General features: G+C 39.2%; 1 long non-coding RNA gene across 1 annotated transcript; it reads right to left on the bottom strand.

The window, feature by feature from the left end:
- Window positions 1-6,132: 6,132 nt before the first annotated feature.
- Window positions 6,133-16,699, bottom strand: LOC135259697 (uncharacterized). Its single transcript, XR_010331356.1, has 5 exons — window positions 16,382-16,699; window positions 8,231-8,408; window positions 7,993-8,047; window positions 7,862-7,907; window positions 6,133-7,762 (listed from the first exon to the last, which is right to left on the bottom strand). It is a non-coding gene; the product is annotated as an uncharacterized LOC135259697 (long non-coding RNA).
- Between the last annotated feature and the right edge of the window lie 313 nt (window positions 16,700-17,012).

Here is a 17,012-nt window from a genome sequence, read left to right as displayed (position 1 = left end):
GCAAGGCGGAGAATTAGGGCATGTATTAAAAAGCAGACCTGACACATCTATACTTCTTTTCAAGGTGAGTCAAGCTCTACCTAATGTGAAATGTAGACAAAAAATACAGTAATATAAGTCAGCATGTCAGAAAGTCTGCAACAATGTTCTCTCACTGTTATTCTACTTTTCCCCTTCGCGAATGGAACAGCTTTGTTGTTTAAAGAATGAGATGCATTGTACTCACGGTGAACTTTTTGGGTTTACGTTTCGCTGCAGCCTGAATGCGGGATACATTTCACAACATGGAGTCTGGAGTAGACTACTGTTTTTTAATATGTTCATTTATATACATAATATATATATATATATATATATATACACATATACATATATACTGTGTATATATATATAAACAAATTAATAAAGAACGGCACATAAAATTAGTTCTCAAACTAAAAGCATTGCTTGTCATGCGCTGACATTTGCATGTCGTTTAAATATTCATGAAGTTATTTGCATCATCTGGCATAGTGTCAGTGCATGGCACTTCCTAAGAAATTTTTATCTCTGACAATCTTTTCAGTAGTAACAGACAGGTTGTTGGATATCCCATAACCACTTAATATCCACCAATCGATTTCTCTACAATGAATTTCAAGGTGACCACTGGCCAAAATATATAATTTGAACATGGTATATATTACATATGCGTGTGTTAAAATCATACCTTGCACGCTGGAACACAGTGCACAGCATGATTCAACTTGAGGGGTGGCACACAGGCCCACCAATCACCTGGTGGAGGAGGAATAATTGTCTGGGGCTGTTTTTCATGGTTTCGGCTAGGCCCCTTAGTTCCAGTGAAGGGAAATCGTAATGTTACAGCATACGATGATAGGCATAGGCTCTTTCCTGTTTTAGCATGAAAGTATTCCTGTGCACAAAGAGAGGTCCATAAAGAAATGGTTTGCTGACTTTGGTGCAGAATAACTTATTTTTTTAGGACTAAAACTGCACACTGTTCAAAAACGTGTACGTTACTTTAGTGGTAAAATATTGTTACTGCACACACATGCACACACACACACACACACACACTTCTTTTTTAGTTATCTTTGCACGCAACTGAAATGTCTACAATCGGTCAGTCCGTTGTGTTTCACAAAAATGTGTTGTTCCATTAAGATCAAATCATACCTCTTTGTAGCATTTCAAATGACGGCATGAGGTAAATGAGACAAACCTACAAATCTTGTTCTGCCAAAATACATAACAGGGAGATTAGTCACAGCTAAAAGTGTAACAATGCTCCACTGTTTCAAGATGCATAATTTATGGTCCACTGCTTACAAGAAGGGAGAATTGTTGTACTCTTTTTTTTTTTTTTTTCAATTGAGACATCATCACGCAAACAGCAAGGGAAATAACGAGATACATTTTGTATGGACCCTGTCTTAAGAAATCAGAGCTCGAGCTTATACCAGAGCAGCCTCCCTAATGCCCCCTGAATTTTAATGAGGTACTTTATTTTCAAAAACACTTGCATACTCATGCTCACATCTACAGACATGATGCCTTTTATTATAAAACATTTTACACATTGGTTCGTACTGAAAATCTTTCCAGGTGGTTTACTACTGTGCACTAAAAACGCATGTCAAGATTTAAGAACACTGTCACAAACCTTCTATCCAATGTATTTTAAATTTTCATAGAAGCACAAGCAATAATACAATAATACATAATGCTGTGTGATGTTTATTTTATGTTGTCAAAAAATACACTAAAGAAGTGCAATTTTCTTGGCTTTTGTGAACATTTCAGATCACACACACACACATGCACACGCATATGCACACACATGCACGCGCACACATGCACGCGCACGCATATAAAACGCATGCCTGATTGTGTTTGAGAACATAAGGCATGTCAGAGTGACGCTGGCCTGGCTGGAATGGCTTCAGGGCTGTAAGGTGTATGCCTGTTTTACAGTATGCTACCTGAGTAGTTTATGGGCTGCCAAGCCAATAGTGTAATGTCATGCAAAAAAAAAAAAAAACCTAAGTTTAATTTTAAACATCATAAACATTGCCATTGATCCCCCTATGAAACCAGCTTGAACATACAGTAGGTATATTAATGTTACATAGTGCTGCTAAGGCAATGCAGCGTGGGCACCATCTTCTATACCCTTCACACTTATTATCGCATAAAATCTGGAGTGAGAAAAAACAGGTTTGATTGAAAATTAGTTAGGGAAGAGAGTTGGATTCCCAGGTGGGCTGCTACTAGTGTAGGTGTGAGCAAGGTACTTAACCTGAATTACTTTGATAAATATCCAGTTTTATGTATTGATTGTATGAACAAAGAATGTAATTTGTGTAAACTACTCTGGCTTAGAGTGTCTGCTAAATGCCTGAAATGGAAATTATGTATGAAAAGATGGGTGTGTCACATTTAAAAGTCAAGAGCCTGGGTCCAATTAACATTTACCCGGAACTTTGACTGACAGTTACAGAGTTACAGTGGTTTAGGGTTTCATTTGGCACTGCCACCACGTGAGATCTTCCCAGCAGGAACTACTTGTTGTTCGCACAACCAAATGTGAGCGCTCAAAACCATATCTGACAGTTAACACTTCGACCTGGGACTCACAAATAAACTAGAACAATGGCTTGTGGTAATATTATTGCTCTTATTTTAACAAGAAATAAGATAGGAACATGCTTATTACCCATGACATTTGTTTTCTTTTTTTTGTGAAATGTATGTCTATAAACGGTTATTCAGCTAACTTCATGGTCAGACTGTGAAAATGAACAATAGTCAGATAGTTTTGTGCACAGACTATGGTCTAAAGTCATCCATGTTAGTTTCACTTAGAATATAGGGGAGAGTCTGTATAAATGTAATGCATCGTAAATGTAATACGGTCAATGACTTTTTGTACACTGCTGCTACAGACGCCATTTGAGGATTGTATAGGCTATGTACAATTCAGTCCTATACCAAATGATTAATGTAAAAGAAACAGCCACCTGCCCAAATGCATTTACTATAAGCACACAACATATTGGTCTGTATAGCTGGCCATTTGCTTTTCCTATTTGGTTTTGTGTTTGTTTTCAATGCATAAATAAGCAGTGGCAAAAGTAATTAAACTTTTCATTCATTTCATGTATAAAATAAGCCTAATCTTGTACTAATCTAGTGCGGTAAAGCAATGAACATAATCTCATTCACGGGTCACTATATTGTCTTACAACAGTAGGCTACGTGGTAACTTTGATGTACAGTCATTTACGGTAACGGTAGCAAAAATCCAGCGTAACTAATCTGACTTGATTAAGTTACGAATTTGCAGTCGCTTAACTGAAACAGGTAGGCTACTACTGACATGCCAGAACTGTTTGAAGTAATATTTCATAGTGCTAGACTGAACATTTTCTGAGAAAAGGAGCAAAATCCAAAAACTGTTACATGTATACTGACTCTCCCCTATGTCTGCATGTTTAAATTTATTTCTTCACAGTCTGATGAGTTCACCTATCACCTAATTGAAGACACCAAGCGGGTGAAAAAAAACAAGCTTTTTTAATTTTTTGTTGTTTGAACATAGATTGAATTAAGGGCTATGGTTGGTGTCAGGTTTAGGTTAGGCTCTCATACATATACAAGCAAATGCCTCCATAGAGTGTTGCAAGGCTTCATCAACACAAGATCAAGAGCTGGAGATGTGAAATTAGCCTCTTCAGAATCTGGAACAGCTGTTGTTGCTGTTGACACGTTGTAAGAAACCTTGCAGCAGCCTTTTGTGTCAGTTCCCCCACTTGGACCATCGAGTTTGCTTCCTCGTTAAAAAAAATAAATAAATAAATTTAAAAAAAAACTGAAGTGCATGACACTGGGTTGTTTGAAAATAAGGAGTGTCAATCATCACCAACACGGTGAATATTGATGAGTCATCAGGTACTCCTGAATCGTCAGGCTGGTGAGGGCTGAGATTGCATGCTAATTATCATTATTTCTATGATCAGTCAAAACTGAATGAACGGTAGTACTTGAAGCTTTATCTGCTGTATAAGGTTGTCACACTTTGAGACAGAAAAAAAAAAAAACAACATTAACCAGAGTATTTGAAAGATCATTATGATCAAAATGTTGGTGAGGCACAGGCTACCCAAAAAAAGGTGGCAATTTTATATCTCGGCCTGTGGGGCCAGGCACCACCAGCAGGCGGCACTGCAGTTGAAGATGGCAACACGTCTCTGATTACGGGCAATTAAATAAATGAATGAATAAATAAATACATAAATAAATAACATGTAACACCAGATGTTGGCTGGCATGCCCAGTGTGGGTGGAAATTCACTCACAGTCTCAAAGAACAGCAAGCTAGGTAGCTAAGACAATTACAAGAATGAATCAGGTGAATTATTTGTTGTTGAGTTGTAACATGTGCAGAAAAAAAAGTGGGTCAATTTCAACATGCTTAGCTACGGTTTAAACCTCAGGTTTAAACACCTAAACCACAGAACAGTGTTACAACTGGACCTGCTATCCAAATGTGTGAAAGAAGGATGAACTGTTCCAGTTGTAATGCAGTTCTGTGTCCTAGGGATTTAGACCTGAGGTTTAAACTCCAGCTAAGCATTCTGCAATTGACCCTGGACAAATGTTTGAAAATGAGGAGTGCACATTTGACTTCGGTTAGTTCAGTTATTTAGGCTGTGTCTTCTGTGCTGCATTGTTACTGTTCATCACTGACTAAGAGTGTGTCTGTATGTGTGTGTGTATGTGCATGTATGAGATTGGGCTTGTTGTAAGTCACTCTAGATAAGAGAAGCAGCATATGCCTATAATGTAATGTAATCTATAATGTTATGTAACAATAATGACTGACCCATTATAGTTTTCATGTTTAAATCAGCACTGGCAACACGTTCCAAATTGGTGCAGATCATTTAGAAACAAAGCCTGTAAGCTGTGCATTGTAACACAATGATTACAATCTATGCGCTACTGAATATGACATACATTGTAAAAGTAGCAATCAAAATAGATTGAATGAGTGAATCAATCTACTGTATAGCTAAATGCTTTAAATCACTATTGCACCTCTGCCTAGTTAACCATTTTCAAGAAGGCCTGACTACTGCCTGCAGAAGACCAGCTAAGTGTGAAATGTAGGAAATGCGTTGAATTATAATGGTGATGATTTTGATGATGCAATTTAATTTGATTGCATCGTTTGAATCATCACCATACAATCTACCCTCTTGGTTTGCTGCACTAATTCATGCCTCGATACTCACTTGGGCTTGCTAACTCTCACATACAAATCGCAGTTTTGTAACACACATACGGAAAACTTTACCATCTATTTTCATGATCTGCTGTACATATAAATCTCTGTATTTATCACTTGTATTTCTCTTTCTCTGTGGTCATTTAATTAGCATGCAATTTAAATATAGCATCACTAAGCAGGGGACAGCAGTGGTATATTAATAATATTTCAGATTATTTACATTTCCGTCATTTCCCTCACCAAAGGTTTGTCACTTGAATCAAACTTATGATAGCACTTATTAAAGTAAAAACATATTTGATAGACTTATAAAACAATAACACATAACTTTCACTGATATGGTAGCTAGAATTTTTATAAGCCATAATATTGCTTTTTAATCAAAATATATACAATTACCTACTGTCCACCAATACATCAGAAATCTGTCTGATTATAATGGCTGCAACACCTTTATTCTGTTCTGTATGCACGGAATTATACATTTAAAATGTACCTTTTAAGCCTGCCGTGCATTATGGAGCGCTTCCAATGTTGAAACAGTGCCCCCGGGCTACAAGTGGAGTGCCTTATTAAGTCAAGGCAAATGAAAAGAATATTCACCCTACCAGCTGCACAAATGCTTTTACCCCACCAGCCTCTCTCACAGTGGGAGAATTTGTACTTTTTCAATGTCAATTTAGAGGCTAATTATCCAGGAACTTTAAACCGGCATCCGTGTCCCTGGTATCCCGCAGAATAAATAAATACAGGAATAAACAGAAGAAAAAAAAAAACAAATGAATAAATAAATAATCCAATAAACAAATAGATAAATAAGGCAAGAGACATTTGAACCTGTAGCTGCTTATTTATAGATAATGAAGCAACATATTGATCAGAATAAGAAGAAGATGCAGAAGTTGTTGATGGACTAAAGGTCAGAAGGGCAAAAACAGACAGATAGCCGGGTAGACGTAGGAAAACTTCATAACAGATGTTTCTTGAATCAGTAGGACAACAGAAGTCAAATTTAAAATGCACATCCATTGGACACTGCCTCCCGGCGAATAGGCGTGCCGTTGTTTTGCCACGGGTAGCGTTTGTGGAGGCCGGAGCCAGTTCCCGGCAGAATCTGCCGGAAACTGTCCTGTGTGGTCACAGTCTCGCCGGGCTTCTCGCCAACCCAAACTGACACCCATTCGGCACAATGCAGTTGACATTAAATTGTGCCTGACAGTATCAAACGCTTTCTGCAGGGCTGAAAGGGATGTTTGGGTAATTGTACCACTTTTATTCTTTATTTCAGTTTCTATTCGTCTGACCTGGGGGATTTATGTACTTATTTACTATTATTCTTTAATGCATACATGGACATGACCGCATATTTATTTTCTTATTCTTATTCATAGCAGTGTTTTGTGTTTTTTAAGTATGTAGATTAGCCCCATGTCATATTGCTTGAATACAGTATGCCGTATTAATAGTTAGCTAGAAATGTACCAATACATGTAAGAGAGCATTTCATTTTCACTGGAGAAAAAAACAAGATGAAAATAATTGCTTACCGATCCATACATGGTTCACTCTGACCTCACTCGGACTTCATTTTAGCACGTGACGAGATTATCAGATTACATTCTCAGAGTTTGATGAGGGTTGCAGACTGTTGGCCTAACGAGGTCAAAAGTTTGACTAAATATCACTGCCGAATGCCTGATGGAGTTTTTACTCAAATAAGCAATCACTCACTGAAGGGAAATTGGAGATCGGTTTTGTAATTTGTAATTTGGACACGGTCCCATTTTTTTTTCCAGTTTTCTTTTTTCCTTTCTTGTATGTCTAATATTATAGAGCCTCAGTCTGAAAATAAACTAATGGCACATTCAGCAAAATATAATAATAACTAAGTTACAAAGTTGTGTCCATATGAATCACTTTCAGAAAAGATAATTTTTGGGAGGGTGGGGGGTTTTCAAAGAAATGATTGATGATGGCAATGTATATCCAAAAAGTTAGGGGAAAAGTGTCAAACACATCTTCTTAACATCTGTTCAGCCTTAGGGCAGTAGAAGTAATATAACTCTCATGACATTAAAAAGTGACCAAAGGTCAACAGTTTATTCGGAAAAAGCAACAGGAGAAGGTGGGGAGGGGGTGGGAGGGTAGGCCTATAACCTTGTATTGCTATACAAATATTCAAAGTTTATTTATCATGTCAATGTTAACTATTTTTAAAAGACATATTTTGTTCTCCCTTGCTCCAAGTGAGCCTATTCCATATTTTGTTAGTTCTGAACACCATTACTGACTTTAACCTGTTCTAATTCTGGACACGTCTCCGGGGTACGGACTGGGGGTGAAGGTCAGACGAGGTGACGAACAGCTGCAGTATATCAAAAGCTCTGTAACCCATGTCTCATTTTATCAGAGCCACAGCAGCTCGCTCGTACAGACATCCACTCTCGCACGGAGTATCCACTGAGTCTATTAAAAAAAAAGAAGAAAAAAAAAAGATCAACATTGTGTTCCGCTGTTTGAAAACCTTGGTGATGGGTGAAAACAATGTCAAAGTAATTTTCCTACCTGCTTTGGGACATGAGAAAGTGAAGCCTCTGAGACCTGAACCTTTCTGAAACAGCACAGCAAAATTACAAAATTGTTTTATCATGCTGGATTACATACTGTATATGCTTGTGCTGTAGATGCATACAAACCATGTCTGGGAGCAGGGAGGGGTTTTGAGAAAAGAGGGCCCAGGCACACCAATTTCTATGTTTGTTTGTTGAGAGAGAGAGAGAGAGAGAGAGAGAGAGAGAGAGAGAGAAAAGCTACATTTAATCATTTTCAGCCATGGGACCTTGCTACAGCTGGGCAGCCCTGTGGCCAAACATGATTGGGCGGGCTGTCTTGAGAGGCAGTGAAATAGAAGGAGCACCTTCTGAGGACGCTTACTGATAATCTTGAGAACGCGAAGTGCCATTCTCGCCCCACAAGAGTTCAGGGGGACCTCCAGATGGCACATCTTTAAGGACTCAAGAGGTGGAAAGTGCCACAGGAGATGAGAGGGGGCACATCCTCACTCTACCATTCCGGCTCAAGCTTCTCTGGCAGGTGGGCCGCGGTCTTCAAACTTCACGCATGGAATAGAAAGAGATGGTGAGAAAGCACAAGCCATCAGAGACTAGAGGCAAGGGTGAATGCGGAGGGGCTGGAATTGACCGCTTCGGACTTGTTTGTGGCTAAACAAAAAAATACAGATGGTAAAAAGTAAAAATTCCCTCTGATCTCTTGCCATATGTGAACACCTATCGGGCATCTGACCTGAGAGTGAATTTGCCCACAGCTCCACTTGAAAACCCAAAGACTCCATTCTACTGGCTGTAGAAATTTCCTCTTAGCCATAGACCCATGTGTGTGTAAGGCTTCTGGCTAAAAATAAAAACGCCTTTCCCTACTCCCTTTTAATGCATCCAAAGGAAGCTGACTACACATTCCCAGAATCCCGCACAGTGTCTGTTGCAGCTCGGAGTCACTTGCATTTCAACTGGGTTCTTTAATCCTGCAAAAGTCCAATTTTGTTGTCATTGAGAGATTTCTAAATGGTCACACAAGCAGATGATTATGCACATAGGGGCTACAGGGAATCTCAAGATCAGATATAAGTGACAAAAATACAAGGCAGAGAAGGCAGATTTGCATGCATTTTTTTACAGTCACCACATAAGGCACACGTCCATATGAATGCATAGCCAGATCTCTGGTGGCCTCACTGAGTCATTAGTTTCTTCAGCATCTCATTCCTCCCATGGAGTCACAGTAGGTCTGTATTGCTGGGAACATCTGGAACCTTTTAAAAAAAAAAAAAAAAACTAGAATGAAGTTGGTTTTGAGGCAGAACGATGCACACATTTAGCAAGCATCCTTATCCAGAGCGACCTCCACAGTTTGCATTCAATGAATGTATACAGCTAGATATTTTACTGGAGCAAGTAAAGTACCTTGCTCAAGGGTACAACAGCAGTGCCCCCCCCCCCCCCCCCCCCGAGTCCTCAGATCGATTGTACGCAATACTACTGACGCACAGTGGAGTGACATATTCAGCATGTAAGAATACAGCTGTGAAAATCAGTGAAAAGCAGCGGTTTGTGAAAATTGCACTGTCTAACACTATCTTCATCAAGAATCTAACATAATGAAATGACACACACACACACAGCTGTTGAAGCCAGAGCATGAAAAAGGAATATTATTAATATGAAATGTAATTATCCTTTTTTGTGTTAACTTCACAGTTTATACCTTGAAATATTTATACAGAGCCATACACAAGCATACACATATACATGCACACATCCAAACACACAACCACACACAAAGTCGCTGATGCCGCCACCCCCCCCACACCTTTTATTTCCATCCCTAGAAATATAATTATGTCTCCAGATGGTGCAGTATGGTGGAATCCAATCTGAGAAATGTCAGATTTCATGGTAACTTGAAAGGAGCTAATGCAATTCATCATCATTCTGAATTTTTAGATTATAATGTACTTTATCTTTGTTGTCATCTCCTTCACAGGAAAGAACCTTGAAGCAATCTAAGAAAAAAACATTCATTTGTTCCATTTAATACTCAACTTGCAGACCATGATGTCCACGTGTACTTCATTATTCATTAACATATGCCTATGAATTATAATGTGTGTCCTTCCAACAAAAAACACCGTCAATCATTATAAGTAATGGATAGGTGTTGATATTTCAAAGAAATACAACATCAGCTCTCCTACTAATTCAAACATCTGTCACATATTCTATCCTCCCTGCATACGCGTCTGTGTAAATGGGACTATTCATAATGTTTAATAGATGTTTATGCCACATATTTTGTCAAAATACGTTATTGCAAATTAAAGTGTTATTGCACCTATTGAACAATCCATATCTTCAATATGAATGATACATTCAATGTCATCACTACACGGTTGATCATGCATGGCTAGTGTACATGATTTCTGCTGCCTGTCACCAGAATATTCACTGTATATTTGATTGCATTTTGGCTAATATTCTGAGAATTAAAGAACAGTGAACCACAATTTGAAATGTGCAAATGGACAATGTGCACTATACAGTGGTAATGCAGCATTTTGCTCATGTCTGCTTTGTTCTGGTACTTTGTTTTTAAGTTGGTATCCACAATATAGTGCTCCTTCTATTCAGACTCACAATTCAAAATAGGCTTTCTCCTTCAAAGACTGAGTCAGAAGTCTATGCCACGTATTATGCCATAAAGGATTTTGCTGAATTATAAGTCTAATTTCAGAATTCAAGTCCAATTTTGCCATCCACGGCAATGACCCACGATGTGGCCTGTCAGTTAGCAATCAGTATAAATGGGTAGCATGGTGAGGGTTGAAAGTAATTGTGATTAAAATGTAGGAGCAGCTCTTTTAGATACGATAATCAGTGGGATGACTAGGCCTTCCATGCAGGGCAGTTATCAACCAGAGATATCGCTGGTGAACTTTTACTGTGATCGGCACGTTCACACCATAGACAGGGCAAGCCGAAGGTGATCCGCTGGCCATCAGGACCATCAACTATACGGTGCAAATTTGTAAGTATCAGGAGACCGGATGCGACTGAAGAAATTAAACAAATGTAACTGGCAGCAGCATGAAAAGGGCCCTTGATTTGCTGGCAAACAAACAAGAGTTTACCGCCACATTCTTCCGGAGCCCATCTCTGGCCGGATCAACCGTGCGATGATCGAACATCGAAGCGTTGACTCCAGACCACACAAGTGCAGGGGATAAATACTGACAGGCAAACACGTTCATCAGAAGAGATGGCAGTAGCCCAGGAGTGGAGAAGACGGTTTAACATCCAGACAGTCCATTACTCAGACTGAGCAACACTGCCAACCGTGTGATGTGCTTGCTCCTGGCAGACGTCCCGAGACCAGAGCAAACCCATATTTTGACAACATGGATTTTTTTTTCTCTCTTTCCCCACCCCCTTTGGTGGTACCTGAAAGCTATTTTGCCCATCATTCAAACAAATGTGTAGACACCCTCAAAGTGGTTCGATATTTGTGATCGTGATCTGAAAAACAAGAGCAGTTGAAGGATCACGATGTGCAGTTTACAGCACCCGATGTCTTAGAAAGAATATATTTGAATAGTCCATATTCACAGTAAATAAATTAATGAATGCATTTAATTGACAGCGACCTTGGTCACCACTGCTACATGTGCTGCCTTATTTCAGGAATCTGGAGGCGAGCCCAGCATACGTTTGGGTCGCACTCCTTTGCGTTTTGGATGAATTGGTACAGACTGACTGAAGACCCCAGCACAGGCCCTATTTTAACCCTGGACAAGCAGCAGATTGATGCTCTGCTGCCTGCACTCAAGGTAGAAAGGTCTCCTCGAGATGAATTGCCTGCATCGCGGCATCACGCCCCAGCGGTTCGCTGGCGGACCGCGGCGATACGGGGGCCCAGGTGGGGAAGACGCGGCGCGACCGAACCCCTCCCGGCGCAGTTTGCGCTGATTAGGTTCTGCCCTCGTTTTCTGGGAAAATCAATCCTATTGCAGGTAAAACACAAAATGAACAACAGGAAACGGGGGTCTTTCCAGATCTCACTGCAGCAAATGGCCGGAAAAGCAACCAAAATAGTCTCACGGATTCTCATGTTAGGTCACAAACATCACATCTGAAGCATGAGGTAGTGTCCTCTGTTTGATAGCATGTGATTCCAATAAGCTAAGAAGCAATGTTTCTGTCGTTTAAATGAGCATTTATTAGCACACATTCACACATTTAGATGCTGATTTTAAAAATGACTTCAGTGTGTGTGTGTCTGTGTGTGCACATGTACCTTGCTGTCTGTTAAATAGAAGAAAAAAAAATCTTTTTTTTTCAGCTCTGTTTATTTATTTATTTATTTGTCCCCATACCAACGGTGAAAGTATCTTTCAAGAGTTAAGAAAACAAATTCACTTTTTGCCACGGGCATCAATGAACTGGGAATCAAATTATTTATAATGAGCCTTTATACCACTGTAGCTCCTAGACAGCTCAGGGAAATAGCTCAAACCTTCTGAGCCCAGGAGAGCTGAGCTATGTATCCTTTATGCATGTGACTTCTGATTACCCTCATAGCAAGTGTATCAGTGCATAACTCAGCTGCAAAGAATTCCCAGTGGGTGGGTATTTTAGCACACGTGGGGAAATCAGAATTAGGGGCCGATGGTCTTTAGACAATCTGACGTCAGCTAGGAGAGCCGCTGCAGAACATCAAAGGCTTCACCTCTACAGGATGTGTGCCTGTGAAGATGCCATCAGAAACATGTTGAATATCATGTGATGCAGCCTGTGATAATACTCGCTGTACCTGGAGGCCCATGACGTGCCACAGTGACTGAGGCTTCTCAGCCACCTCCACGCCAGCACCAGGGAAAGGGGAGCGACCCCCACCTGCCCAACCAATCAAGGCTTGTCCGCCACAGGCCAAAGTGAGATCAGGCCAATTTTGATGAACAGACATAACAGCACCACAATTTCCAGTGTTGGAGTCTTTCGGAATATTGCACAATGGCCTCTTAAATATAAAATAAAAATAAACATAAAAAGGTACAATATAAGGTAACTATTTCAACCTGCTGTTGAAACCTATTGCCTACTTCTGCAGCCTTCAGTTAATACTGAAATATTTTACATCCAATGCCATCAGTTGGCTGTTATTGTTTATGTGTAAAATGCTTGGTTTCACAATTCTCTTCAATGGTGAAATGTGCAATCTCTCAAGGTCCATAAACACACCCAGTGTGTCATCTGTTTCTAGCTTGAAATGGAATGTAAATAGAATTTATGTCATCATTTTACATCTCATTGAAAATCTGAGTATAATAACAATATTTTGCTTCTGCTGTCAGGATAAAGATTGGGGTGAGTAACCAACAATCACATTTTTGTGAAATTTGTTTAATCGAAAACCCCTGGAGTTTGTGTTTTATTTTTTATGTTTTTTTTTTTTTTTTAAGATGCATAGTCTGCATTGAGCATTCTATACATTTTTACATTTTTGCAATTTTACAGTCATGCTTTTTAAACTAAAAAGTTATTAAAGTTGTATTTCAATCCCGTATACTCATTTGAAAGTAAATAATGCACATTGCGCTCATTTTAAATGTGAACGTCTGCCCATTGAGCTCCCTCCCAGAATATTATAAAACAAAACTGCAAAGGATGGGGTGGAGAAAGTTAGCGGAGGACGTGTATCGTAGCAAACAAAACCAAAGGCAGATTTATTTGCATTTTCAACTTTGTTAAATCCATTGCTGGTCACTTTACTGGCAACAATGTTCTGGTATGCCAGGAACTGGATTGCAAGTTATAGCTGCTCTTAAGGACCATTACCTTAGCTTGTGCGCACCTTACACACTTGAGAATGCATGTCGCGAAACCAATGTGCATTTTCAGCGAGCGCTGTTATCAGGATGAAATAGCGCTGTGCTTTATTGGCTTCTCTCCGTCCCTCATTCTTGTTAATGGCATTCCCCTCTTTCATTCCACTCTCATCCCCTGAAGATGGTATCATTGTAAATAAGCAGGAGCGTGAAAACTTTGAATTGCTCCTTATTAGAGAAGAGCACATCAACACTCTCCTCTCAAGGGGCACGGTGTTATCAGAATGCCAATTCAGTACATGTCAACTACAGTTGCCAATGAGCACTTTAAAATGTTATTTGTAATTTGATACATTACATAAAGCAAAGATACTTGAATCACCTCAACCATTTCAAATAATCTAAAAAAAAAAAAAAAAAAAAAACATTAAACCTGACATTGACATAATTCACATCCTCATTAATTATCTCCAAGAAAAGCATAATATTAACATGCAATTGAGGCCTGTAACATTGTCTCTTGTTTTTTTTTTTTTTAATTTTCATTTTTTTTTTATCTCCCACGTACATATTGGACATGGTTTGTGATTTCATTCTTCCCTCTAGCAAGTGCATTTTTCTTATTCAATCCCCAATGTAGATCAACATTGACATCAAAATCTATATGATTTATGTTATTAATGATGCATTTCATCAGCTATGTTATATAATATCTTGGGATCTCTCCGTGGCCACTGAGAATGTCTAGGGGATTTTGAGTGGACACCCATCTCAACAGACACAACTGAGAACTGTAGGCCACAGGCTGCATGTCACAGAAGCTTTTGTCAGCTGGTCCATTTTAGAACTCCCAACAGGCCCCCGATGCTTTTAACTGGAGCTGCACTGACTTTCATTAGTGTGACATACAACATTACAGCAGAGCAAAAAGAATAAAATAAACAAAACGTGAAAGAGGAAAACTGTAAAATCATTAAGCGTATCCATAATATGTTAGGAGCAAATTAAATCTAAATTGTCATTTTGCTATGGGCTGAGCGTGCTCGTCTGCTCTTCTCAATGGTCCTTAAATCAGCAGAGATTAGCTTGAGTTGCATGACGGCTCTCTTCGACTTCCTCCACTCCATTTAAAAACAAATTAGGTGATGTCTCAGGAGAGAGAGAGAGAACATTCTAGATGCTTTCTTCAAGGCAAAAAGAGATTCATTTATAGCCTCCTGCAGCACACACGAAAAAAATGTTATGAGATTAAAAATCTACACTAGTTGTAATTATAAAATCCAGCTAAATAAAAGATGCTATCTTGCATGAATTTTGCTTGGGTATTGGGAAGGACTAATAATATGTTCAAATTTACACAAACTCTTTTCAATTGTACTTTAATGGATTTATTTTATTTTATTGTATTTTTACTAAAATATTTATATGCATTTCTGAGGCTATAGAGCCCACGGAGTATTGGGAATGGGGAAACTAACACTTGCATAGTTATTGTTCAAAAATAAGTGCTTTGTGGTCTGAATAAGCACAATGTGGATGGGAACACTGTGTTAGGATATGTGGGTGTTTTTTTCATCATATCATGACTATGCAAAGCACCAGCTAAACGCCACAGCAGAGACAGGTCAAAGTGAGATCTCAAGAAGAAGTACTCAATAAAGAAACAAGCCTTTCTTCATGCCAAACAGAATAGGAGGATACAGAGGGCATTTATTCATGAATTCCAACATATTAAACGTTTTATGTTAGCAATTTAATGGCATTGTATATGATAAGTTTGTTCTTATTTATAACATAAATAACCTTTAGGCCTTCCATAGATGTGACTGAGCAGAGCGGTTCTCACCAGTCATTTTAATTGAGGCAAATATAATGGTAGTTACATCTGTAGTGTTAATGGCTGTGGTGCTGTGAGTATTTCGCGCTCCGAACCAAGCCAACAGGACACTTAGCAGTCCACCACTTATTCTATTCTGAGCCACATTAAAGTGGCACTGTGCCATTTGTCATGGAGCACGCTCTCTCAAAGTCATCTCTTGACAGACTGCAAATGCACCTCAGTACAAGACTGTCAGTGAAGAGCTTGCTCCATCAGTGGTATGCTTCTTCATACCAGATTCAGTTTTTTATCAAGGGCTTTCTGTCAGTTGCTGGATATTTCTTGCAGTGAATTATGTATAATTTATCGCAAATGTTAAACAACTAAAGGGCTACCTTTATAACACTGTGCAAGCTGTCATCATCAAAGACGTGAAATCTACCCGTTGAAATAAGCAGCGTGCCCTTGTTAGACGGAAAAAATACAAGTGGCTGCATGGACCAATTATTTATGTTGTGAATAAAGCCTTGAAATGGCTATTAAAAAAAGTGTGAGCTGATTGCATTGTACTGTAAGTCTGATGTCAGAATGGGTTTCACTCCTGCCATTTCATATTCCCCAGATGCCAGGCAAGATTATGGATGACCTGTTTTTAGTTGTAATTGCTGTGTGCTCGCTGGGTCTTTGGACTTTACTCCTGTTGGTTGCAGTTGTATAATGTTTATGTTTTTTTTTTTAAACCATTGCCTATAGTGCCTATAAAATGCTCACTCTTTAAAATGTACCATTATAATTATTTAAAGATTGTATTAAAGAAAGCCAAAACACTGTTAAGGAAGACACCAATACTTAAGGCGTTGTCACACACCAGCATGACACCCCTGGGTCGGAGATGCGGCAGTGCCGGGGACCACCGTTGGTTGCCGCATGGAGAGAGATAGAGCGCACCCACACAAACATAAACAACAATAAACTAAAGCAACAAGATAAAATAACAAAGACAAAGGAAAGCAAAATCGAGCTGCTGCAACTTTTCAGTTCCCCGTGACACATTTCAGCAGGAGTTAATTGTTTCTACGGTCTTGTTAAAAGAAATAACACTGAAATTAAGTCAACTCAAATAAAGAAACTCGCCCTCAGTGTGAACCCCCGGTCTCAGCCCCAAACTGTGAAGAGCAGCACACCTTTACGCACTTGGGCTGATTAGCTAACGCAACCCAGGTGCGTGTGCTCCCTCCACCAGCCGGCAGAGCCGAGACCAATCTGCTTCTCCGGCCAACCGAATGCCACAGGTGTATTCTGTCCATATATTTTTCCTTACATGTATGGTTGCCTTATTTTTGAGAACTATCCATTTGTTTAGAATTCAATACCTCATTTTGCAAGATTTTAGCCTAATTGAAATATTGTGTCAAGAGCACTGAGGTAAAACGATGAAAGCATAAGCATATTTGATTGAATAATAAAGGTTAGCATGCACATCTATCTCGATTACTATG

Source organism: Anguilla rostrata, chromosome 7 (assembly GCF_018555375.3).
Source record: "Anguilla rostrata isolate EN2019 chromosome 7, ASM1855537v3, whole genome shotgun sequence".
Taxonomy (NCBI): Eukaryota; Metazoa; Chordata; class Actinopteri; order Anguilliformes; family Anguillidae; genus Anguilla; species Anguilla rostrata.
This window is presented reverse-complemented; position numbering and strand designations above follow the sequence as displayed.